General features: G+C 48.2%; 1 protein-coding gene across 1 annotated transcript in view; it reads left to right on the top strand.

Annotated features, from left to right (window-relative positions):
• The first annotated feature begins 7,480 nt into the window (after nucleotides 1-7,480).
• Nucleotides 7,481-23,492, top strand: part of LOC121282741 (pigment epithelium-derived factor-like) — a 34,796-nt gene continuing 18,784 nt past the window's right edge. Inside the window, exon 1 of the mRNA XM_041196477.1 lies at nucleotides 7,481-7,640. The gene's annotated coding sequence lies outside the window, so the exon portion shown is untranslated. The remainder of the gene's footprint in view (nucleotides 7,641-23,492) is intronic.

Below are 23,492 nucleotides of genomic sequence, written 5' to 3'. Positions count from 1 at the left end.
TCCTTTGTCTCTCCCTGGGTTGAAGTCCACAAGACATGGATCTGCTCTCTTCCTGCCCTTTTCAATGATTTTTGCAGGTAAGGCAAGATGGCCATTGTTATCATGTGACCTGTACAACTCCGTATAAGGCAAATGGTAATTCCATTTTGTTATCCAAAGTCTCCTTACCCCCTGTAGTTATCAAAAAGTCAAGCCTGTTCACATCTTACAGTGGCTGATCAGTTATTGGCTTTGTGTTTGAAGGAAAAGCCATCAAGTTAATGAGTTTCCATTCACTCTTTTGGAACAAAAACAAAAATACCTAGAAAAACTCAGCAGGTCTGGCAGCAGCTGCGGAGTGGAACACAGTTAACGTTTCGAGTTCTTCAACAGAACTAAGGAGAAATAGAAAAGGGGTGAATTATAAGCTGGTTTAAGGGGGTGGGGTGGGACAAGCAGAGCTGGATAGAGGGCCAGTGATAGGTGGAGATAGCCAAAAGATGTCACAGACGAAAGGACAAAGGGGTGTTGAAGGTGGTGATATTATCTAAGGAATGTGCTAATTAAGGGTAGAAAGCAGGACAAGCAAGGTACAGATAGCCCTAGCTTGGCCTAACTAGCCAAGTGGTTATGGTACTGGGTTTGTAATCCCAAGATCAAGAGTTCAAATCTCACAATGGCAAACAATGTAACTTCATCTGAAACAGATGGAAACGGGTTTGTACTCGAAAGAGGTACAGATAGCCCTAGTGGGGGGGGGGTGGGGTGGGGTGAAGGAATCGAAAAAGGCTAAAAGGTAGAGATAAAACAATGGATGGAAATACATTTAAAAATAATGGAAATAGATGGGAAAAGAAAAATCTATATAAATTATTGGAAAAAACAAAAAGGAGGGAGAAAATCAGAAATGGGGTGGGGATGGAGGAGAGAGTTCATGATCTAAAATTGTTGAACTCAATACTCAGTCTGGAAGGCTTTTGGAATACTCATTGGATTTTAAATGTAGATGTCTGAGTATTGCATCTGGGTCTCAGGAAGCAAGAGAAAGATAATTGAAATCCACATTTCTGTCTGGTAGTCTGGAGCTGTTTTGAGAACAGTCTTTTAATTCAGTCCAAGGTTGTTTTAAAATGTGACCTTCAGGGCAGTTTTTCTAAAAATTTATAATATCATAGCAGCGCACCGCAACACCTGAATTGGAGGATATTGGGCTGACAGAGGGGAGAGGGTGCACAGGCAAATGTCCAACTGACTGCCAGCTGATTACCATCTCTCATGTTTTCACTGTGTCAGAGGAGGCACCTTCCTCTCTTAGGGGGATGTCTTCGAGGAAGAGCAGGGTATTTAAACCCACTGTCATGGCCAATATTTATTCTTCAACCAATGTCACAAAAATGAATAACTATCTGATTGTTGTTTGTGACACCTTGCTGCGTGTAAACTGACTGCTGTGTTTCATACACAATAAAAATGGCTATGTTTCAAAATTCATTGGCTTTGAGATATCCTGGGGTGATGAAAATGCAGAGAAATGCAAGTTCTGTGTTTTCTGCAATCCCGTTATTAACGGGATAGTTTCCAATCAACCCCAAAGTTGGTGATGTCAGAGTGGGTGCGACTAGGGGAGTGGGTGTGACTAGCAGAGTGGGTGCGGCTAGGAGAGTGGGTGTGACGGAGAGTGGGTGCGGCTAGGAGACTGGGTGCGGCTAGGAGACTAGGTGTGGCTAGGAGAGTGGGTGCAGCTAGGAGAGTTGGTGCGGTTAGGAGAGTTGGTGTGGTTAGGAGAGTGGGTGTGACTAGTAGAGTGGGTGTGGCTAGGAGAGTTGTGACTAGTAGTGGGTATGGCTGGGAGAGTCGGTGTGGCTAGGAGGGCGGGTGCGGCTAGGAGAGTGGGTGCAGCTAGGAGAGTGGGTGCAACTAAGAGACTAGGTGTGGCTAGGAGACTAGGTGTGGCTAGAAGAGTTGGTGTAACTAGGAGACTAGGTGCGGCTAGGAGAGTGGGTGTGGCTAGGAGAGTTGGTGTAACTAGGAGACTAGGTGCAGCTAGGAGAGTGGGTGCAGCTAGGAGAGTGGGTGCAACTAAGAGACTAGGTGTGGCTAGGAGAGTGGGTGTGGCTAGGAGAGTTGGTGTAACTAGGAGACTAGGTGCGGCTAGGAGAGTGGGTGAGGCTAGTAGAGTGGGTGCAGCTAGGAGAGTGAGTGTGACTAGGAGAGTGGGTGTGGCTAGGAGAGTGTGTGCGGCTTGGAGAATTGGTGTGACTAGGAGAGTGAGTGCGGCTGGGGGAGTGGGTGCCACAAGGAGAATAGGTGTGGCTAGGAGAGTGGGTGTGGCTAAGAGAGTGGGTGTAGCTAGGAGAGTGGTTGTGGCTGGGAGAGTTGGTGTGGCCAGGAGAGTGGGTGCAGCTAAGAGAATGGGTGTGATTAGTAGAGTGCGTGTGGCTAGGAGAGTGGGTGTGGCTAGTAGAGTAGGTATGGCTAACAGAGTGGCTGCAGCTAACAGAGTGGGTGTAGCTAGGAGAGTGGGTGCAGCTAAGAGAGTGGGTGTGACTAGTAGAGTGGTATGGCTAACAGAGTGGCTGCAGCTAACAGAGTGGGTGTAGCTAGGAGAGTGGGTGCAGCTAAGAGATTGGGTGTGACTAGTAGAGTGGGTGTGGCTAACAGAGTGGGTGTAGCTAGGAGAGTGGGTAGGGCTAAGAGAATAGGTGTGGCAAGGAGAGTGGCTGTGGTTAAGAGCATGTGTGTGGCTATAAGAGTGGGTGTTGCGAGGAGAGTGGGTGCAGCAAAGAGAGTGGGTACAGCCAGGAGAGTGGGTGCAGCAAAGAGAGTGGGTGCAGCAATGAGTGTAGGTGCGGCTAGAAGAGTGAATGTGGATGAGAGTGGGTGTTGCTAAGATAGTGGGTGTGGCTAGGAGAATGGGTGCAGCTAAGAGAGTGGGTGTAGCTAGAAGACTGGGTGCGGCTAGGAGAGAAGGTGTGTCTAAGAGAGTGGGTACGGCTAGGAGAGGGTGAGCTAGGGATGTGGGTGTGGCTAGGAGAATTGGTGTGGCTAGGAGAGTGGGTGCGGCTAGGAGAGTTGGTGTGGTTAGGAGAGTGGGTGTGACTAGTAGAGTGGGTGTGGCTAGGAGAGTTGTGACTAGTAGTGGGTGTGGCTGGGAGAGTTGGTGTGGCTAGGAGGGCGGGTGCGGCTAGGAGAGTTGGTGTGGTTAGGAGAGTGGGTGTGACTAGTAGTGGGTGCAGCTGGGAGAGTTGGTGTGACTAGGGGAGTTAGTGTGGCTAGGAGAGTTGGTGTGGCTAGGTGAGTGGGTGTGGCTAGGGGAGCAGGTGCTAGGAGAGTGGGTGCGGCTAACAGAGTAGGTGCAGCTAACAGAGTGGGTGCAGCTAACAGAATGGGTGTAGCTAGGAGAGTGGGTGGGGCTAAGAGATTAGGTGTGGCAAGGAGAGTGGATGTGGTTCAGAGAATGCGTGTGGCTATAAGAGCAGGTGTTGCGAGGAGAGTGGGTGCAGCAAAGAGAATGGGTGTGGCTAGAAGAGTAGGTGCAGCTAGGAAAGTGGGTGTGGCAAAGAGAGTGGGTGCGTCTAGGAGAGTGAGTGTTGCGAGGAGAGTTGGTGCAGCTAGGAGAATGGGTGTGGCAAAGAGAGTGGGTGCGGCTAGGAGAGTGGCTGCAGCAAAGAGAGTGGGTACGTCTAGGGGAGTGGGTGCGGCTAGTTGAGTGGGTGTGGCTAGGAGAGTGGGTGCGGCTAAGAGAGTGGGTGCGGCAAAGAGAATGGGTGCATCTATGGGAGTGAGTGTTACGAGGAGAGTGGGTGCGGCTAGGAGAGTGGATGTGTCTAGTAGAGTGGATGCAACTAGGAGAGTGGGTGTGGTTAGGAGAGTGGGTGTGACTAGTAGAGTGGGTGCGGCTGGGAGAGTTGGTGTAACTAGTAATGGGTGCGGCTGGGAGAGTTGGTGTAGTTAGGAGAATGGGTGTGACTAGTAGAGTGGGTGCAGCTGGGAGAGTTGGCATAACTAGTAATGGGTGCGGCTGGGAGAGTTGGTGTCGCTAGGAGAGTGGGTGTGACTAGTAGAGTGGGTGTGGCTAGTAGAGTGGGTGCGGCTAGGAGTGTGGGTGTGGCTAGGAGAGTGGGTGTGGCTAGGAGAGTGGGTGTGGCTAGGAGAGTGGGTGTGGCTAGGAGAGTGGGTGTGGCTAGGAGAGTGCGTGTGGCTAAGAGAGTGGTTGTGACTAGTAGAGTGGGTGTGGCTAGGAGTGTGTGTGTGACTAGTAGAGTGGGTGTGGCTAGGAGTGTGGGTGTGACTAGGAGAGTGGGTGTTGCTAGGAGAATGGGCGTGGCTAGGAGAGTGGATGTGGCTAGGAGAGTGGGTGCGGCTAGGAGAATTGGTGTGGCTAGGAGAATTGGTGTGGCTAAGAGAGTGATTGTGACTAGTAGAGTGGGTGTGGCTAGGAGAGTGGGTGTGACTAGGAGTGTGGGTGTGGCTAGGAGTGTGGGTGTGGCTAGGAGAATTGGTGTGGCTAGGAGAGTGGGTGTGGCTAGGAGAGTGGGTGTGGCTAGAATTGGTGTGGCTACAAGAGTGGGTGTGGCTAGGAGAATTGGTGTGGCTAGGAGAGTGGGTGTGGCTAGGAGAGTGGGTGCAACTAGGAGACTAGGTGTGGCTAGGAGAGTGGGTGCAACTAGGAGACTAGGTGTGGCTAGGAGAGTGGGTGTGGCTAAGAGAGTGGGTGCAGCTAACAGAATGGGTGTAGCTAGGAGAGTGGGTGGGGCTAAGAGAATAGGTGTGGCTAGGAGGGTGGGTGTTGCGAGGAGAGTGGGTGGGGCTAGGAGAGTGGGTGTGACTAGGAGAGTGGGTGTGGCTAACAGAGTGGGTGTGGCTAACAGAGTGGGTGCAGCTAACAGAGTGGGTGTAGCTAGGAAAGTGGGTGGGGCTAGGAGAGTGGGTGTGGCTAAGAGAGTGGGTGTGACTAGTAGAGTGGGTGTGGCTAGGAGAGTGGGTGTGACTAGGAGAGTGAGTGTGGCTAGGAGTATGGGTGTGGCTAGGAGAATTGGTGTGGCTAGGAGAGTGGGTGTGGCTAGGAGAATTGGTGTGGCTAGGAGAGTGGGTGTGGTTAGGAGAGTGGGTGCAATTAGGAGACTAGGTGTGGCTAGGAGAGTGGGTGCAACTAGGAGACTAGGTGTGGCTAGGAGAGTGGGTGTGGCTAAGAAAGTGGGTGCAGCTAACAGAATGAGTGTAGCTAGGAGAGTGGGTGTGACTATTAGAGTGGGTGCGGCTAGGAGAATGGGTGTGGCTAGGAGAATGGGTGTGGCTAGGAGAATGGGTGTGGCTAGGAGAATGGGTGTGGCTAGGAGAATGGGTGTGGCTAGGAGAGTGGGTGCGGCTAGGAGAGTGGGTGCGGCTAGGAGAGTGGGTGCGGCTAGGAGAGTGGGTGCGGCTAGGAGAGTGGGTGCGGCTAGGAGAATTGGTGTGGCTACAAGAGTGGGTGTGGCTAGGAGAATTGGTGTGGCTAGGAGAGTGGCTGTGGCTAGGAGAGTGGGTGCAACTAGGAGACTAGGGGTGGCTGAGAGTGGGTGTGGCTAAGAGAGTGGGTGTGACTAGTAGAGTGGCTGCAGCTAGGAGTGTTGGTGTGACTAGGAGAGTGGGTGTGGCTAGGAGAGTTGGTGTGGTTACGAGAGTGAGTGCGGCTAGGAGAGTTGGTGTGGTTAGGAGAGTGGGTGTGACTAGTAATGGGTGCAGCTGGGAGAGTTGGTGTGGCTAGGAGAGTTGGTGTGGTTAGGAGAGTGGGTGTGGCTAGGAGAGTTGGTGTGACTAGTAATGGGTGCAGCTGGGAGAGTTGGTGTGGCTAGGAGAGTTGGTGTGGTTAGGAGAGGGAGTGCGGCTAGGAGAGTTGGTGTGGTTAGGAGAGTGGGTGTGACTAGTAATGGGTGCAGCTGGGAGAGTTGGTGTGGCTAGGAGAGTTGGTGTGGCTAGGAGAGTTGGTGTGGTTAGGAGAGTGGGTACGGCTAGGAGAGTTGGTGTGGTTAGGAGAGTGGGTGTGACTAGTAATGGGTGCGGCTGGGAGAGTTGGTGTGGCTAGGAGAGTGGGTATGGCTAGGAGAGTGGGTACGGCTAGGAGTGGGTGTGGCTAGGAGAGTGGGTGTGGCTAAGAGAGTGGGTGCGGTAAAGAGAGTGGGTGCAGCAAAGAGAGTGGGTGCGGCAAAGAGAGTGGGTGCGGCAAAGAGAGTGGGTGCGGCAAAGAGAGTGGGTGCGGCAAAGAGAGTGGGTGCGGCAAAGAGAGTGGGTGCGGCAAAGAGAGTGGGTGCGGCAAAGAGAGTGGGTGTGACTAGTAATGGGTGCGGCTGGGAGAGTTGGTGTGGCTAGGAGAGTGGGTGCGGCTAGGAGAGTGGGTGCGGCTAGGAGAGTGGGTGCAGCAAAGAGAGTGGGTGTGACTAGTAGAGTGGGTGCGGCTGGGAGAGTTGGTGTAACTAGTAATGGGTGCGGCTGGGAGAGTTGGTGTGGCTAAGAGAGTGGGTGTAGCTAGGAGAGTGGGTGGGGCTCGGAGAGCAGGTGCAAGGAGAGTGGGTGCGGCTAACAGAGTGGGTGTAGCTAGGAGCGTGGGTGGGGCTAAGAGAATAGGTGTGGCTAGGAGAGTGGCTGTGGTTAAGAGAATGCATGTGGCTATAAGAGTGGGTGTTGCGAGGAGAGTGGGTGCAACAAAGAGAGTGGGTACAGCCAGGAGAGTGGGTGCAGCAAAGAGAGTTGGTGCAGCTAGGAGAATGGGTGCGGCGAAGAGAGTGGGTGTAGCTGAGAGTGGGTGTGGCTAAGAGAGTGGGTACGGCTAAGAGAGTGGGTGCAGCAATGAGTGTGGGTGCAGCAATGAGTGTGGGTGCGGCTAGAAGAGTGGGCGCAGCAAAGAGTGTGGGTGTGGCTAAGAGAGTGGGTACGGCTAGGAGAGGATGAGCTAGGGGTGTGGGTGTGGCTAGGAGAGTGGGTGTGGTTGAAAATAGGTGGGGCTAGGAGAGTGAGCATGACCAAGTTAATGGGTACAGCCATGGATGTGATTGCTGCCCCCTCCCCCGCAGGGTGCCCCAGGGCTGGGTGCCATTGTGCTGGGTGCCCCTTAGGTGTGGGTTGCCTCTGCATTGGGTGCCCCTCCACTCTATCTAGGCCTAGCACAAATGCCCCTCTGCAGGGTGCCTCAGCATTGGGTGCTTGGGTGACCCTCTGCCTTAACCCACTTACATTGGCAGGGGAAGTGTTGACAGGTCAGATCCTGGAGGTCACACTGAGGTCACACATTCTCCAACTTGTTTTCTCTGTGTTAAGTTTATTTATTAGTAATTCAGACAAGCAAATGTTTGCTACTTTTTAAAGGTGACTCCAACACATGAAAACAGCCTGTGGATCCCATCACAGTCTGGCTGTGGTTTCTCGCTTATCCAGAGAATAATTTTCTGAGTGCCTGCGTGGACAGGAAACAGTTTTCATTTTCACTGGGATCCCCTGAGATCTGCTCCATTCCTGCTCTCAGCCACGTTGCTGTGTATAGACTGGCCAAGCCCCAGACAGTCTCAGCTCAGGATCAGCAACGTTCTGAGGCTTCTCCACGTCAGGACAAATATTTACCCGGGATAAAAGCTGCTGGCTGGAGCTGCAAACCACTCACTTTGCAAAGTCGATCTGTGCTGAGGCAGGTAAGGAGATGAACAGTTTTCCTGAGACCAGGTAGAAAGTGTGTGGGAAAGTCAGCTCCGTCAATGTACAGCAGAAAGCTGAGAAACATTTCCAAACTCCTCACATAACATGATTGAATGTGAAGGGCAGTGATTACAGTTTTGTAGCTGGAGCAGGAAGCCCCTTCGGTTCCTGAGTTTCAAGCTAATAATTCAATTGAGATAAAAAGGGTAAAGTTTGAGCTTGGTATAAAATTAAAGTGGGGATTAAAATCTATGGCACAATGTGTAATAGAGGGTAGTTAGAGTCAGTGTGTAATAGAGTTAGATTCAGTGTGTAATAGACGGTAGTTAGAGTCAGTGTATAATAGAGGGTAGTTAGAGTCATTGTATAATAGATTTGGAGTCAGTGTGTAATACAGGGTAGTTAGAGTCAGTGTGTAATAGAGGGTTGTTAGAGTCAGTGTGCAATAGAGGTAAGTTAGAGTCAGTGTGTAATAGAGGGTAGTTAGAGTCAGTATGTAATAGAGGGTAATTAGAGGCAGTGTGTAATAGAGTTAGAGTCACTGTGTAATAGAGGGTAGTTAGAGTCAGTGTGTAATAGATGGTAGTTAGAGTCAGTGTGTAATAGAGTTAGAATCAGTGTGTAATAGAGTTAGAATCAGTGTGTAATAGAGGGTAGTTAAAGTCAGTGTATAAGAGAGTTGGAGTCAGTGTGTAATAGAGGGTAGTTAGAGTCAGTGTGTAATTGAGGGTAGTTAGAGTCAGTGTGTAATAGAGTTAGAGTCAGTGTGTAATAGATGGTAGTTAGAGTCACTGTGTAATAGAGTTAACGTCAGTGTGTAATAGAGGGTAGTTAAAGTCAGTGTATAATAGAGTTGGAATCAGTGTGTAATAGAGGGTAGTCAGAGTCAGTGTGTAATAGAGGGTAGTTAAAGTCAGTGTATAAGAGAGTTGGAGTCAGTGTGTAATAGAGGGTAGTTAGAGTCCGTGTGTAATTGAGGGTAGTTAGAGTCAATGTGTAATAGAGTTGGAGTCAGTGTGTAATAGAGGGTAGCTAGAGTCAGTGGGTAACAGAGTTAGAGTCAGTGTGTAATAGAGGGTAGTTAGAATCAGTGTGTAATAGAGGGTAGTTAAAGTCAGTGTATAATAGAGTTGGAATCAGTGTGTAATAGAGGGTAGTTAGAGTCAGTGTGTAATAGAGGGTAGTTAGAGTCAGTGTGTAATAGAGTTAGAGTCAGTGTGTAATAGATGGTAGTTAGAGTCAGTGTGTAATAGAGTTAGAGTCAGTATGTATTAGAGGGTAGTTAAAGTCAGTGTATAATAGAGTTGGAATCAGTGTGTAATAGAGGGTAGTTAGAATCAGTGTGTAATAGAGTTATAATCAGTGTGTAATAGAGGGTAGTTAAAGTCAGTGTATAAGAGAGTTGGAGTCAGTGTGTAATAGAGGGTAGTTAGAGTCAGTGTGTAATTGAGGGTAGTTAGAGTCAGTATGTAATAGAGTTAGAGTCAGTGTGTTATAGATGGTAGTTACAGCCACTGTGTAATAGAGTTAGAGTCAGTATGTAATAGAGGGTAGTTAAAGTCAATATATAATAGAGTTGGAATCAGTGTGTAATAGAGGGTAGTTAGAGTCAGTGTGTAATAGAGGGTAGTTAGAATCAGTGTGTAATAGAGTTAGAATCAGTGTGTAATAGAGGGTAGTTAAAGTCAGTGTATAAGAGAGTTGGAGTCAGTGTGTAATAGAGGGTAGTTAGAGTCAGTGTGTAATAGAGGGTAGTTAGAGTCAGTGTGTAATTGAGGGTAGTTAGAGTCAGTGTGTAATAGATGGTAGTTAGAGTCACTGTGTAATAGAGTTAGCGTCAGTGTGTAATAGAGGGTAGTTAAAGTCAGTGTATAATAGAGTTGGAATCAGTGTGTAATAGAGGGTAGTTAGAGTCAGTGTGTAATAGAGGGTAGTTAAAGTCAGTGTATAAGAGAGTTGGAGTCAGTGTGTAATAGAGGGTAGTTAGAGTCCGTGTGTAATTGAGAGTAGTTAGAGTCAATGTGTAATAGAGTTGGAGTCAGTGTGTAATAGAGGGTAGCTAGAGTCAGTGGGTAACAGAGTTAGAGTCAGTGTGCAATAGAGGGTAGTTAGAGTCAGTGTGTAATGGAGTTAGATTCAGTGTGTATTAGAGGGTAGTTAGTGTCAGTGTGTAATAGAGGGTGGTTATAGTCAGTGTGTAAGACAGGGTGGTGAGAGTCAATTTGTAATATAGGGTAGTTAGTGTCAGTGTGTAATAGAGTGTAATTAGAGTCAGTGTGTAATTGAGGGTAGTTAGTGTCACTGTGTAATAGAGTTAGAGTCAGTGTGTAACAGATGGTAGTTAGAGTCAGTGTGTAATAGAGTTGGAGTCAGTGTGTAATAGAGGGTAGTTAAAGTCAGTGTACAATAGAGTTGGAATCAGTGTGTAATAGAGGGTAGTTAGAGTCAGTGTGTAATAGAGGGTAGTTAAAGTCAGTGTATAAGAGAGTTGGAGTCAGTGTGTAATAGAGGGTAGTTAGAGTCCGTGTGTAATTGAGGGTAGTTAGAGTCAATGTGTAATAGAGTTGGAGTCAGTGTGTAATAGAGGGTAGCTAGAGTCAGTGGGTAACAGAGTTAGAGTCAGTGTGTATTAGAGGGTAGTTAGAGTCAGTGTGTAATAGAGGGTGGTTATAGTCAGTGTGTAAGACAGGGTGGTGAGAGTCAATTTGTAATATAGGGTAGTTAGTGTCAGTGTGTAATAGAGTGTAATTAGAGTCAGTGTGTAATAGACGGTGGTTAGAGGCAGCGTGTAATAGAGGGTAGTTAGAGTCAGTGTGTAACAGAGTTAGAGACAGTGTGTAATAGAGGGTAGTTAGAGTCAGTATGTAATAGAGTTGGAGCAGTGTGTAATAGAGGGTGGTTAGAGTTAGTGTGTAATAGAGGGTAGGTAGAATCAGTGTGTAATAGAGGGTAGTTAGGGTCAGTGTGTAATAGAGGGTAGTTAGAGTCAGTGTGTAATAGAGGGTAGTTAGAGTCAGTGTGTAATAGAGTTAGAATCAGTGTGTAATAGAGTTAGAATCAGTGTGTAATAGAGGGTAGTTAAAGTCAGTGTATAAGAGAGTTGGAGTCAGTGTGTAATAGAGGGTAGTTAGAGTCAGTGTGTAATAGAGGGTAGTTAGAGTCAGTGTGTAATAGAGGGTAGTTAGTGTCAGTGTGTAATAGAGTTAGAGTCAGTGTGTAATAGATGGTAGTTAGAGTCAGTGTGTAATAGAGGGTAGTTAAAGTCAGTGTACAATAGAGTTGGAATCAGTGTGTAATAGAGGGTAGTTAGAGTCAGTGTGTAATAGAGGGTAGTTAAAGTCAGTGTATAAGAGAGATGGAGTCAGTGTGTAATAGAGGGTAGTTAGAGTCCGTGTGTAATAGAGGGTAGCTAGATTCAGTGCGTAATAGAGTTAGAGTCAGTGTATAATAGAGTGTAGTTAGAGTCAGTGGGTAACAGAGTTACAGTCAGTGTGCAATAGAAGGTAGTTAGAGTCAGTGTGTAATAGAGGGTGGTTATAGTCAGTGTGTAAGACAGGGTGGTGAGAGTCAATTTGTAATATAGGGTAGTTAGTGTCAGTGTGTAATAGAGTGTAATTAGAGTCAGTGTGTAATAGAGGGTGGTTAGAGGCAGCGTGTAATAGAGGGTAGTTAGAGTCAGTGTGTAACAGAGTTAGAGACAGTGTGTAATAGAGGGTAGTTAGAGTCAGTGTGTAATAGAGTTGGAGCAGTGTGTAATAGAGGGTGGTTAGAGTCAGTGTGTAATAGAGGGTAGGTAGAGTCAGTGTGTAATAGAGGGTAGTTAGGGTCAGTGTGTAATAGAGGGTAGTTAGAGTCATTGCAGATTATAATTGGGGACAAGAACAACAGCAGCAACTTGTATTTACATAGCGCCTTTAACATAGCACAATGATCCACGGCCTTCACGGGATGGTTATTAAACACAATTTGACTCTAAGCCACATGGTTGTAATTGGGAACAGTCATAGTCAGTGTAGTCTGAAGATGCTCAGACAGTTCTGAAAATATAATGGCCAGGGCACATTCTGCTTGTCGTTCTCTGGCTGGTGGACAATGGGTTTTAATACAAAAACAGAATTACCTGGAAAAACTCAGCAGGTCTGGCAGCATTGGCGGAGAAGAAAAGATTTGACGTTTCGAGTCCTCATGATCCTTCGACAGAACTTGAGTTCGAGTCCAAGAAAGAGTTGAAATATAAGCCGGTTTAAGGAGTGTGGGGGGTGCAGAGAGAGAGAGAGAGAGAGAAAAGTGGAGGGGGTTGATGTGGTTGTAGGGACAAACAAGCAGTGATAGAAGCAAAAAAAAAACAAAAAAACTGCGGATGCTGGAAATCCAAAACAAAAACAGAATTACCTGGAAAAACTCAGCAGGTCTGGCAGCATCGGCGGAGAAGAAAAGAGTTGACGTTTCGAGTCCTCATGACCCTTCGACAGAACTTGAGTTCGAGTCCAGGAAAGAGCTGAAATATAAGCTGGTTTAAGGTGTGTGTGTGGGGGGCGGAGAGATAGAGAGACAGAGAGGTGGAGGGGGTTGGTGTGGTTGTAGCGACAAACAAGCAGTGATAGAAGCAGAATATCAAAAGATGTCAACAACAATAGTACAATAGAACACATAGGTGTTAAAGATAAAGTTGGTGATATTATCTAAACGAATGTGCTAATTAAGAATGGATGGTAGGGCACTCAAGGTATAGCTCTAGTGGGTTTTTTTTTTTATTTTATATAATGGAAATAGGTGGGAAAAGGAAAATCTTTATAATTTATTGGGAAAAAAAAAAAAAGAGAAGGGGGAAACAGAAAGGGGGTGAGGATGGGGGAGGGGACTCACGACCTAAAGTTGTTGAATTCAATATTCAGTCCGGAAGGCTGTAAAGTCCCTAGTCGGAAGATGAGGTGTTGTTCCTCCAGTTTGCGTTGGGCTTCACTGGAACAATGCAGCAAGCCAAGGACAGACATGTGGGCAAGAGAGCAGGGTGGAGTGTTAAAATGGCAAGCGACAGGGAGGTTTGGGTCATTCTTGCGGACAGACCGCAGGTGTTCTGCAAAGCGGTCGCCCAGTTTACGTTTGGTCTCTCCAATGTAGAGGAGACCACATTGGGAGCAACGAATGCAGTAGACTAAGTTGGGGGAAATGCAAGTGAAATGCTGCTTCACTTGAAAGGAGTGTTTGGGTCCTTGGACGGTGAGGAGAGAGGAAGTGAAGGGGCAGGTGTTGCATCTTTTGCGTGGGCAAGGGGTTGTGCCATAGGAGGGGGTTGAGGAGTAGGGGGTGATGGAGGAGTGGACCAGGGTGTCCCGGAGGGAGCGATCCCTACGGAATGCCGATAAGGGGGGTGAAGGGAAGATGTGTTTGGTAGTGGCATCATGCTGGAGTTGGCGGAAATGGCGGAGGATGATCCTTTGAATGCGGAGGCTGGTGGGGTGATAAGTGAGGACAAGGGGGACCCTATCATGTTTCTGGGAGGGAGGAGAAGGAGTGAGGGCGGATGCGCGGGAGATGGGCCGGACACGGTTGAGGGCCCTGTCAACGACCGTGGGTGGAAAACCTCGGTTAAGGAAGAAGGAGGACATGTCAGAGGAACTGTTTTTGAATGTAGCATCATCGGAACAGATGCGACGGAGGCGAAGGAACTGAGAGAATGGGATGGAGTCCTTACAGGAAGTGGGGTGTGAGGAGCTGTAGTCGAGATAGCTGTGGGTGTCGGTGGGTTTGTAATGGATATTGGTGGACAGTCTATCACCAGAGATTGAGACAGAGAGGTCAAGGAAGGGAAGGGAAGTGTCAGAGATGGACCACGTGAAAATGATGGAGGGGTGGAGATTGGAAGCAAAATTAATAAATTTTTCCAAGTCCTGACGAGAGCATGAAGCAGCACCGAAATAATCATCGATGTACCGGAGAAAGAGTTGTGGAAGGGGGCCGGAGTAGGACTGCAACAAGGAATGTTCCACATACCCCATAAAGAGACAGGCATAGCTGGGGCCCATGCGGGTACCCATAGCCACACCTTTTATTTGGAGGAAGTGAGAGGAGTTGAAGGAGAAATTGTTCAGCGTGAGAACAAGTTCAGCCAGACGGAGGAGAGTAGTGGTGGATGGGGATTGTTCGGGCCTCTGTTCGAGGAAGAAGCTAAGGGCCCTCAGACCATCCTGGTGGGGGATGGAGGTGTAGAGGGATTGGACGTCCATGGTGAAGAGGAAGCGGTAGGGGCCAGGGAACTGGAAATTGTTGATGTGACGTAAGGTGTCAGAGGAATCACGGATGTAGGTGGGAAGGGACTGGACAAGGGGAGAGAGAAGGGAGTCAAGATAACGAGAAATGAGTTCTGTGGGGCAGGAGCAGGCTGAGACGATCGGTCTACCGGGGCAGTTCTGTTTGTGGATTTTGGGTAGGAGATAGAAGCGGGCCGTCCGAGGTTGGGCAACTATCAGGTTGGAAGCTGTGGGAGGGAGATCCCCAGAGGAGATGAGGTCAGTGACAGTCCTGGAAACAATGGCTTGATGTTCAGTGGTGGGGTCATGGTCCAGGGAGAGGTAGGAGGAAGTGTCTGCGAGTTGACGCTCAGCCTCCGCGTGGTAGAGGTCAGTGCGCCAGACAACAACAGCACCACCCTTGTCAGCGGGTTTGATGACAATGTCAGGGTTGGACCTGAGAGAATGGAGTGCAGTAAGTTCAGAGAGAGACAGGTTAGAATGGGTGAGAGGAGCAGAGAAATTGAGACGACTAATGTCGCGCCGACAGTTCTCAATGAAAAGATCGAGAGAAGGTAAGAATCCAGAGGGAGGGGTCCAGGTGGAGGGAGAATATTGAAGATGGGTAAAAGGATCCGTTGAACTGGGAGAGGACTCCTGCCCAAAGAAGTGAGCCCGGAGACGAAGACGGCGGAAGAAGAGTTCAGTATCATGCCGAGCCCGAAATTCATTGAGGTGAGGGCGTAAGGGTATGAAACTAAGTCCTTTGCTGAGCACTGAACGTTCAGCATCGGAGAGGGGAAGGTCAGGGGGTATAGTGAATACACGGCTGGGGTTGGGATTGGAAGATGGGGTGGGGACGGAGGGACAGGCAGGGGTGGAGGGTCCTAGATGGGTGTTGGTGTCGATGAGTTGTTGGAGCTTGCGTTCCTTAGCACTTGAGAGAAAGAGAAAAAGTTTCTTGTTGAGGCGTCGGATGAGCCGAAGGATAAAATGAAACTGGGGGCACGCGCAGCTTTGAAAAAGGGTACGGCGGTGCTGCTGGAGGGAGAGGTCGAGTGTGTTCATATGGCGGCGCATGGCACTGAGAGTGGATTTCAGAATGTGACGGGAACAGCAGTCCGAGAAACGTTTTATGTCCCGGAGATACCTGTAATCCTGGGTGGGTTCGAAACATGAGGGGTGGAATTTCAGTTGAAATCCATGTGGGGTAAGTCGGAGACGGAGACAGTCACTGAGAAAGGAGATATGGCTGTGAAAGCGGGTTTTAGTAAACACCTTGTCAAACACTAGAAGAGAAATGGAAAGCAATGAAGGTGAACAAGGCAACAGAGAAATCCGGAAATCTTGTCGCAGAGAGGAACAGAACTTCTTCAAGGAGGTAGGCATTTCTTGAAGAGCAGTGGCAGTCAATTAAACACAGAGAAAAAAACAAAAAAACTGCGGATGCTGGAAATCCAAAACAAAAACAGAATTACCTGGAAAAACTCAGCAGGTCTGGCAGCATCGGCGGAGAAGAAAAGAGTTGACGTTTCGAGTCCTCATGACCCTTCGACAGAACTTGAGTTCGAGTCCAGGAAAGAGCTGAAATATAAGCTGGTTTAAGGTGTGTGTGTGGGGGGCGGAGAGATAGAGAGACAGAGAGGTGGAGGGGGTTGGTGTGGTTGTAGCGACAAACAAGCAGTGATAGAAGCAGAATATCAAAAGATGTCAACAACAATAGAACAAAAGAACACATAGGTGTTAAAGATAAAGTTGGTGATATTATCTAAACGAATGTGCTAATTAAGAATGGATGGTAGGGCACTCAAGGTATAGCTCTAGTGGGGGTGGGGAGAGCATAAAAGATTTTAAAATATTTAAAAATAATGGAAATAGGTGGGAAAAGAAAAATCTATATAATTTATTGGAAAAAAAAGGAAGGGGGAAACAGAAAGGGGGTGGGGATGGGGGAGGGAGCTCAAGACCTAAAGTTGTTGAATTCAGTATTCAGTCCGGAAGGCTGTAAAGTGCCTAGTCGGAAGATGAGGTGTTGTTCCTCCAGTTTGCGTTGGGCTTCACTGGAACAATGCAGCAAGCCAAGGACAGACATGTGGGCAAGAGAGCAGGGTGGAGTGTTAAAATGGCAAGCGACAGGGAGGTTTGGGTCATTCTTGCGGACAGACCGCAGGTGTTCCGCAAAGCGGTCGCCCAGTTAACGTTTGGTCTCTCCAATGTAGAGGAGACCACATTGGGAGCAACGAATGCAGTAGACTTAAGTTGGGGGAAATGCAAGTGAAACGCTGCTTCACTTGAAAGGAGTGTTTGGGCCCTTAGACGGTGAGGAGAGAGGAAGTGAAGGGGCAGGTGTTGCATCTTTTGCGTGGGCATGGGGTGGTGCCATAGGAGGGGGTTGAGGAGTAGGGGGTGATGGAGGAGTGAACCAGGGTGTCCCGGAGGGAGCGATCCCTACGGAATGCCAATAGGGGGGGTCAAAGGAAGATGTGTTTGGTGGTGGCATCATGCTGGAGTTGGCGGAAATGACGGAGGATGATCCTTTGAATGCGGAGGCTGGTGGGGTGGTTTTAATGGTTTGAAGCTTCTCTGTAAAATGCTCAATTCCAACTAATTTAGGATGGGCTCATAAGCTGTGTTGGCAAATTTTTGTCTGCACGAGAGGAAATGGAATAATCATTGCCTTGGGATCAAGATTAATATAAATTCCTGAGAATAACAGTCATGAACCAAAATTCATGAATAGTTCAAGCAAAGCATCGCCTGGAACAGAAAACACTGACCAAAAACCTACATTACAAACACACAAAGCAAAAACATACATTACAAATACACAGAGCAAAAACATACATTACAAACACACAGACCATAAACATACATTACAAACACACAGACCAAAAACATACATTACAAACACGCAGACCAAAAACATACATTACAAACACGCAGACCAAAAACATACATTACAAACAAACAACAAACAAACTCTACTCTTCTAGCCACCTTGTCCCAATAATCTTTACTTCCTGAGAAAAAAGCTAATATGCTGAGCACATTACCAAGAAATACATTATAGTTGGTGTCTGCACAGACTGAGTAGGGCTTCAGTCCATTGGGATTCCGTCCAAGAGAGTGAATGGAAAGGGCTTGATCCATTGGCAGCATTTGACTGAGTGTGGCATCATGGTGCCCAAGCAAAACTGGAGTCAATGGGAATTGGGGGAAACTCTCCACTGGCTGGAGTCATACCTCGCACAAAGGAAGATGGTTCTTCTTGTTGGAGGCCAATCATTTGAATTTCAGGACACCAATGCAGGAGTTCCCATTGTTAGTGGTCTAGGTTCAACCATCTTCAGCTGCAATGACCTTCATAAGATCAGAAGTGGGCTGTTTGCTGATGATTGCACCATTCGCGACTCCTCAGATACTGAAGTAGTCCATGCCCAAATGCAGCAAGATCTGGACAATATCCAGGCTCGGGCTGACAAGTGGCAAGTAACATTCACACCACACAAGTGCCAGGCAATGACCACCTCCAACAAGAGAAAATCTGACCATCACCCTTGACATTCAATGGCATTACCATCGCTGAATCCCCCACTATAAACATCCTGGGGGTTACCATTGACCAGAAACTGAACTGGATGGGCCATATAAATACGGTGGCTACAAGTACAGGTCAGAGGCTAGGAATCTGTGACGAGTAACTCACCTCCTGACTACCCAAAGCTTGTCCACCATCTACAAGGCACAAGTCAGAAGTGTGATGGAATTCTCTCCACTTGCCTGGGTGAGTGCAGCTCTCACAACACTGAAGAAGCTCGACACCATCCAGGACAAAGCAGCCCACTTGATTGGCACCCCATCCACAAACATTCACTCCCTCCACCACCGACGTACAGTGGCAGCAGTGTGTACCATCTACAAGATGCACTGCAGGAATTCACTAAGGCTCCTTCAACAGCACCTTCCAAACCCACGACCACTACCATCTAGAAGGACAAGGGCAGCAGATAGATGGGAACACTACCACCTGGAGGTTCCCCTCCAAGTCACTCACCATCCTGACTTGGAAATATATCGTCATTCCTCCACTGTCGCTGGGTCAAAATCCTGGAACTCCCTTCCTAACAGCACTGTGGGTGTATCTACACCACAGGGACTGCAGCAGTTCAAGAAGGCAGCTCACCACCACCTTCTCAAGGGTAACTAGGGATCAACAATAAATGCTGGCCGAGCCAGCAAAGCCCACATCCCGTGAATGAATTAAAAACACACACACACACACACACACACACACACACACACACTCCACAACACAGTAAAAATCCAAACTTCCAAACTCTACCCCTCCTCACGGAGTCTTGTTATTTCAAACTCTCTCCCTTTGAAGCTCTATTCTGCTGGAGAAGTGCGGATTTGTCAGTGTCACCAATGGACAGCTACACACTCCCAGAGGTAACTTGGGTCAATCTCATGGTTGCCTTCCATCTCCTTGTTTGCTGTTGGTTACTGTTTCAAGTGGTTTTGAACCCCTCTGATACCTCCTTGCATTTACCCACGCAGGAGCAGAGGGACCTGGGTGTGTATGAACATAAATCATTGATGGTGGCAGATCAGGTTGAGACAGTGGTTAATAAAGCATTCAGTATCCTAGGGAATAGAATATAAGAGCAAGGAGGTTAAGTTGAACTTGTATAAGACACTAGTTTGGTCTCAGCTGGAGTATTGCGTCCTGTTCTGGGAGCCACAATTTAGGAAGGATGTGAAGACATTGGAGAGGGTTCAGAAAAGATTCTCAAGAATGGTTCCAGGATGAGGAACTTCAGATATGTAGATTGGAGGTTGGAGAAGCTGGGACTGTTTTCCTTAGAGAGAAGATTGAGAGGAGATTTGATAGAGGTATTCAAAATCATGAGGGGTCTGGACAGAGTAGATAGGGAGAAACTGTTCCCATTGGTGGAAGGATTGAGAATGAGAGGTCACGGGTTTAAAGTGATTGGCAAAAGAATCAAAAGTGATATGAGAAAATCTTTTTCATGCAGCACTGGAATGCACTGTTTGAGGGTGTGGTGGAGGCAGGTTCAATTGAAGCATTCAAAAGGGCATTAGACTGTATCTGAAAAGGAAGAATGTGCAGGGTTATGGGGAGAAGGTGGGGAAAGGTACGAGGTGAATTGCTCCTTTAGGAGAGCTGGCGGAGACACGATGGGCCGAATGGCTTCCTTCTGCACTGTAACAATTCTGTGATTCTGTCTGAGGCCGGGTGGAGAGATTGAGGCCAGGGAGCGGTGGGTGTGGCAGGAGCGGGGGTGGGGAGAGGTACAGGGCCAAAACTCTGTAATGGTCCAAACTCTCTAACCCAGCAGTGATAGTGTCACAGACTGAGCCAAGCTGACTCTCTGAGTGGTGCCATTTTTTGAAGTTAACCCAGCTAACTGAATCAAAGAGAGCACAACAGCAGAATTTTCCAACTGGGTTCATGGAATGTTTTAAACCTTGTGGGAACTCCCAACCCACAAATATTTTTTAAGGGTGAAATGACATTCCGTTTCTAAAGAACCATTAGAAACTTTCAGTTATCCAAGATTTAAATGTAATCTTTTTAGCTGGGATTTAGTTTCTATTTGATTGTAAATCTTTTCCTAAAGATTTGTGGACTGAAACATTACATTTTCCTTAAAATTGCTGTTTGATTATTAACCCAGTTTCCGGTTCAAACCGCAGTGTCTGACCAGCCATCCAGCACACTGAACGGTCAGTCAAGCCCCTGTAACAGAGGAGGAGAACCTTACAATGCTACACACTTGGATATATCAGATCTGGAGTAACTGGGCTCAGTTCTGGGCACCACGCCTCAGGAAGGATAAATTGGCCTTAGACGGGGTGTGGTGCGGATTTACCAGAGTGATACTGGGGCTAAACTGGTTAAATTATGAGGACAGGTTTCATAGCCTAGGGTTGTATTCGCTGGCGTATAGAAGGTTAAGAGGTGATCTAATTGAGGTGACACACAGGAATGCAACTAAGTGGTGTCTGGGGATGTTAATGAGGAGTCTGTGCTCTGGAGATTGGAGCTAATTATTCTGACATACTGCACGTTCCTATTGGTAATCTGTCTCCCTTGGCCCCCTCACTTTACCGAGATATCTTAAACTCGTTTATACATAGGATCCCTGACCTTTGCTTATCTCTGCAGCTAGGGTCAGTGAGTTAGCAGTGGTTAAACATGCAATGCTCTGTTTTTATCTCTGTTTCAGTAAATATGACCTTAGAGCTAAAGATTGTGTAAGGTTTGGATCAGTGAGCCAAACTCCTGTGGCCCAGGCTGAAAGCTGAGGCAACACCAAAGGCAGTGAAGGGTTGGGATTTGATGTGTTGGTGGGCTGCTGTGACAGATTTACCTCCCAATGCCTATAGGCTCAGTCTAGTGAAGCGTAAGGAGTCACAGTAATTTATCATAAGATTCCTGCAGCTGGTAAGAAGGTCATTTGAGGCAGGGTAATCCAAGGAGGAAGTTGGAAGCGTCCTAGGAGTTTTAGTAAACTCAACAACATTCACAACTTATATTTATAAAGAGCAACTTTACCTTTGAAAAACATGCACTTCACAAAAGTGTAATGAGGAAAGATGGACCCTGAACCAAAGAGATGTCTCCAAAAATGTGGGCAATTGTGGTGGGTTTGAAAGAGGATCCTCAAGTGAGGGAAGGAGGTGGAAAGATTTATGGAGTTTCCAACCTTTCTGAGCCATCCCAGAATCTCTTGCAGTTAAAGATTGATCTCCAGGGCACTCTAATGAGCAACTAAGTGAGACTGTAAAACACTCACAATACAATTGTGCTTTGGTATAAGCCATAAATGGACAACTATGTGAATATATAGACTGGTTTTTGGTTCAGTATTTTGGGTATTTGTAGCCACCATTATTGACCAAATGCTGCAAAGATTGACAGACGGCCAATGGTAGCAGAGTGGGGGCTGGGCAACAAGAGCAGGAGGTCATGAGATGAAATTGTCTGCAATACTGTCCAATCAGAGACTCTCCCGAGAGATTTAGGGAGGGAATTCCAGTAAATGGGGGCCAATTCTGTGCTATAAATAGGGTAGTGAGGACGGCACAAGAGGCCAGAGTAATGCTGAGGTGGTAAAGGAGGTTACAAAGATAGGGAGGGCAGAGGCCATAGAGGGATTTAAACAGAGGCTTTGGAGGATTGGAAGTCAATGCAACACTTGTACTCCTATAGCATCTTTCATGACATCAGGATGTCTCAGAGGATTTCCCAGCCAATGAAGGACTTTTTGAAGTGTTGTCACTGTTGGAATGTAGGAAATGCTACAGCCAATTTGTGCACAGGAGGCTCCCACAACCAGCAACACGCACTGTCAGTGGGTCAGTACTGAGGGAGGACCGCACTGTGAAAGGGTCACTACTGAGGGAGTGCCGCACTGTAGGAGGGCCAGGACTGAGGGAGTGCTGCACTGTTGGAGGGTCAGTACTGAGGGAGTGCCACGCTGTCAAAGGATCAGTACTGGGGGAGTGCCGTGCTGTCAGAGGGTCAGTATTGAGGGACTGCTGCACTGTCAGAGAGTCTGTATTGAGGGATTGCCGCACTATCAGAGGGTCAGTATTGAGGGAGAGCAGCACTGTCAGACGGTCGGTACTGAGGGAGTGCTGCACTGTCAACCAGTTCATTTTTTAAAAGTATTGGTCAAGGGATAAATAATGGCCAGGACACTAGGCAGAACTCCCTGCAATTCTTTGAGATAACGTCATGGGGTCTTTTACGTTCACCTGAGAAGGCAGATGGGGTCTTGGTTTAATAGTTTATGGGCAGGATTTTCAGGTCGTTGGGCAGACATGGTGGGCGGGCCTGGGAAACAGGCTGCAGCCCGCGATCGGTCCCCGACTGTGATTTAACGCTGCCCGGCCACTTAACGGCCAGCCAGCGAGAAGCTCGGGCTGAAAGGCTCAGTGCTGCAGGGTGGGGGTAGTAGGGGGCGAGTGCTGAGGTCAGCGAGGGCACGGGGGAGTGCGCAATGAAAACTCCCTGAAGGCAGAGAGCTGTGTCAGGGAGCTGAAAGATTTTAAAAACAAAAATAAAGATTATGAAATGCAGAAAAAAATGTGCCCACATAGGATTCACTCACCTGAACATGTAAATAATAAAAATTCTGTCAAAACATTTTTATTTTCTTTAATTAATCTTGGACTCCTCATCCCGCCTGTGGAAGAGGCTTCCTCAAAAATCCAAAGGCCACCTGGCTGTTTTGCCTGCCCGCCCGCCAACTGTAATACTGGACGGGCAGTGAAAAATCCCTCGTAATCAAGACATTAATGGCTTTAACAGGCCTCATAATTATAGGCGGGCGCACTGCCGACTCTCGCGGGCTCCCGCTGACAGAAATATCGCACAAGTCATCACACACTATTTTATGCTCATTCGGGTTGGGCGTGTGCCCGCCTGTGGGACATAAAATACTGCCCTGTGTGAAAAACAGCACCTCCAACAGTGCAGCACTCCCTCAGAGTGACCCTCCGACAGTGCAGCACTCCCTCAGACTGACCGTCCGACAGTGCAGCACTCCCTCAGAGTGACCCTCGGAAAGAGCAGCACTCCCTCAGACTGACCCTCCAACAGTGCAGCACTCCCTCAGAGAGACCCTCGGAAAGTGCAGCACTCCCTCAGAGTGACCCTCGGAAAGTGCAGCACTCCCTCAGAGTGACCCTCCGGCAGTGCAGCACTCCCTCAGTACCGACCCTCTGACTGTGCTGCTCTCCCTCAAAACTGACCCTCTGATAGTGCGGCAATCCCTCAATACATACTCTCCGACAGTGCAGCCATCCCTCAATACTGACCCTCTGACAGCGCAGCACTCCCTCAGTACTGACCCTCTGACAGTGCAAGACTCCCTCAGTATTGACCCTTTCACAGTGCAGTCCTCCCTCAGTACTGACCTGCTGACAGTGCAGCACTCCCTCAGAGTGACCCTCGGAAAGTGCAGCACTCCCTCAGTACTGACCCTCTGACTGTGCTGCTCTCCCTCAATACTGACCCTCTGACAGTGCAGCACTCCCTCAGTACTGACTCGTTGACAGTGCAGCACTCCCTCAGTACTGATCCTCTGACAGTGTGTTCCTCCATCAGTACTGACCCTCTGACAGTGCTGCACTCCCTCAGTACTGACCCTCTAACAGTGCGGCACTCCCTCAGTACTGGCCCTCCTACAGTGCAGCACTCTCTCAGTACTGACCCTCCGACAGTGTGCCACTCCCTCAGTACTGACCCTTTGACAGTGCAGCACTCCCTCAGTACTGACCCTCTGACAGTGCAGCATTCTCTCAGTACTGACCCTCTGACAGTGCACCACTCCCTCAGAGTGACCCTCTGACAGTGTGGCACTCCCTCAGTACTGACCCTCTGGCAGTGCAGCACTCCCTCAATACTGACCCTCTGACTCTCCCTCGATATTGACCCTCTGATAGTGCGGCAATCCCTCAATACATACACTCCGACAGTGCAGCCGTCCCCCATTACTGACCCTTTGACAGTGCAGCACTCCCTCAGTACTGACCCTTTCACAGTGCGATCCTCCCTCAGTACTGACCCTCTGACAGTGCCGC

This window comes from Carcharodon carcharias, chromosome 10 (assembly GCF_017639515.1).
Source record: "Carcharodon carcharias isolate sCarCar2 chromosome 10, sCarCar2.pri, whole genome shotgun sequence".
Classification (NCBI taxonomy): Eukaryota; Metazoa; Chordata; class Chondrichthyes; order Lamniformes; family Lamnidae; genus Carcharodon; species Carcharodon carcharias.
Note: the sequence above shows the minus strand (reverse complement) of the source record. Positions and strands in the feature narration are given on the sequence as shown.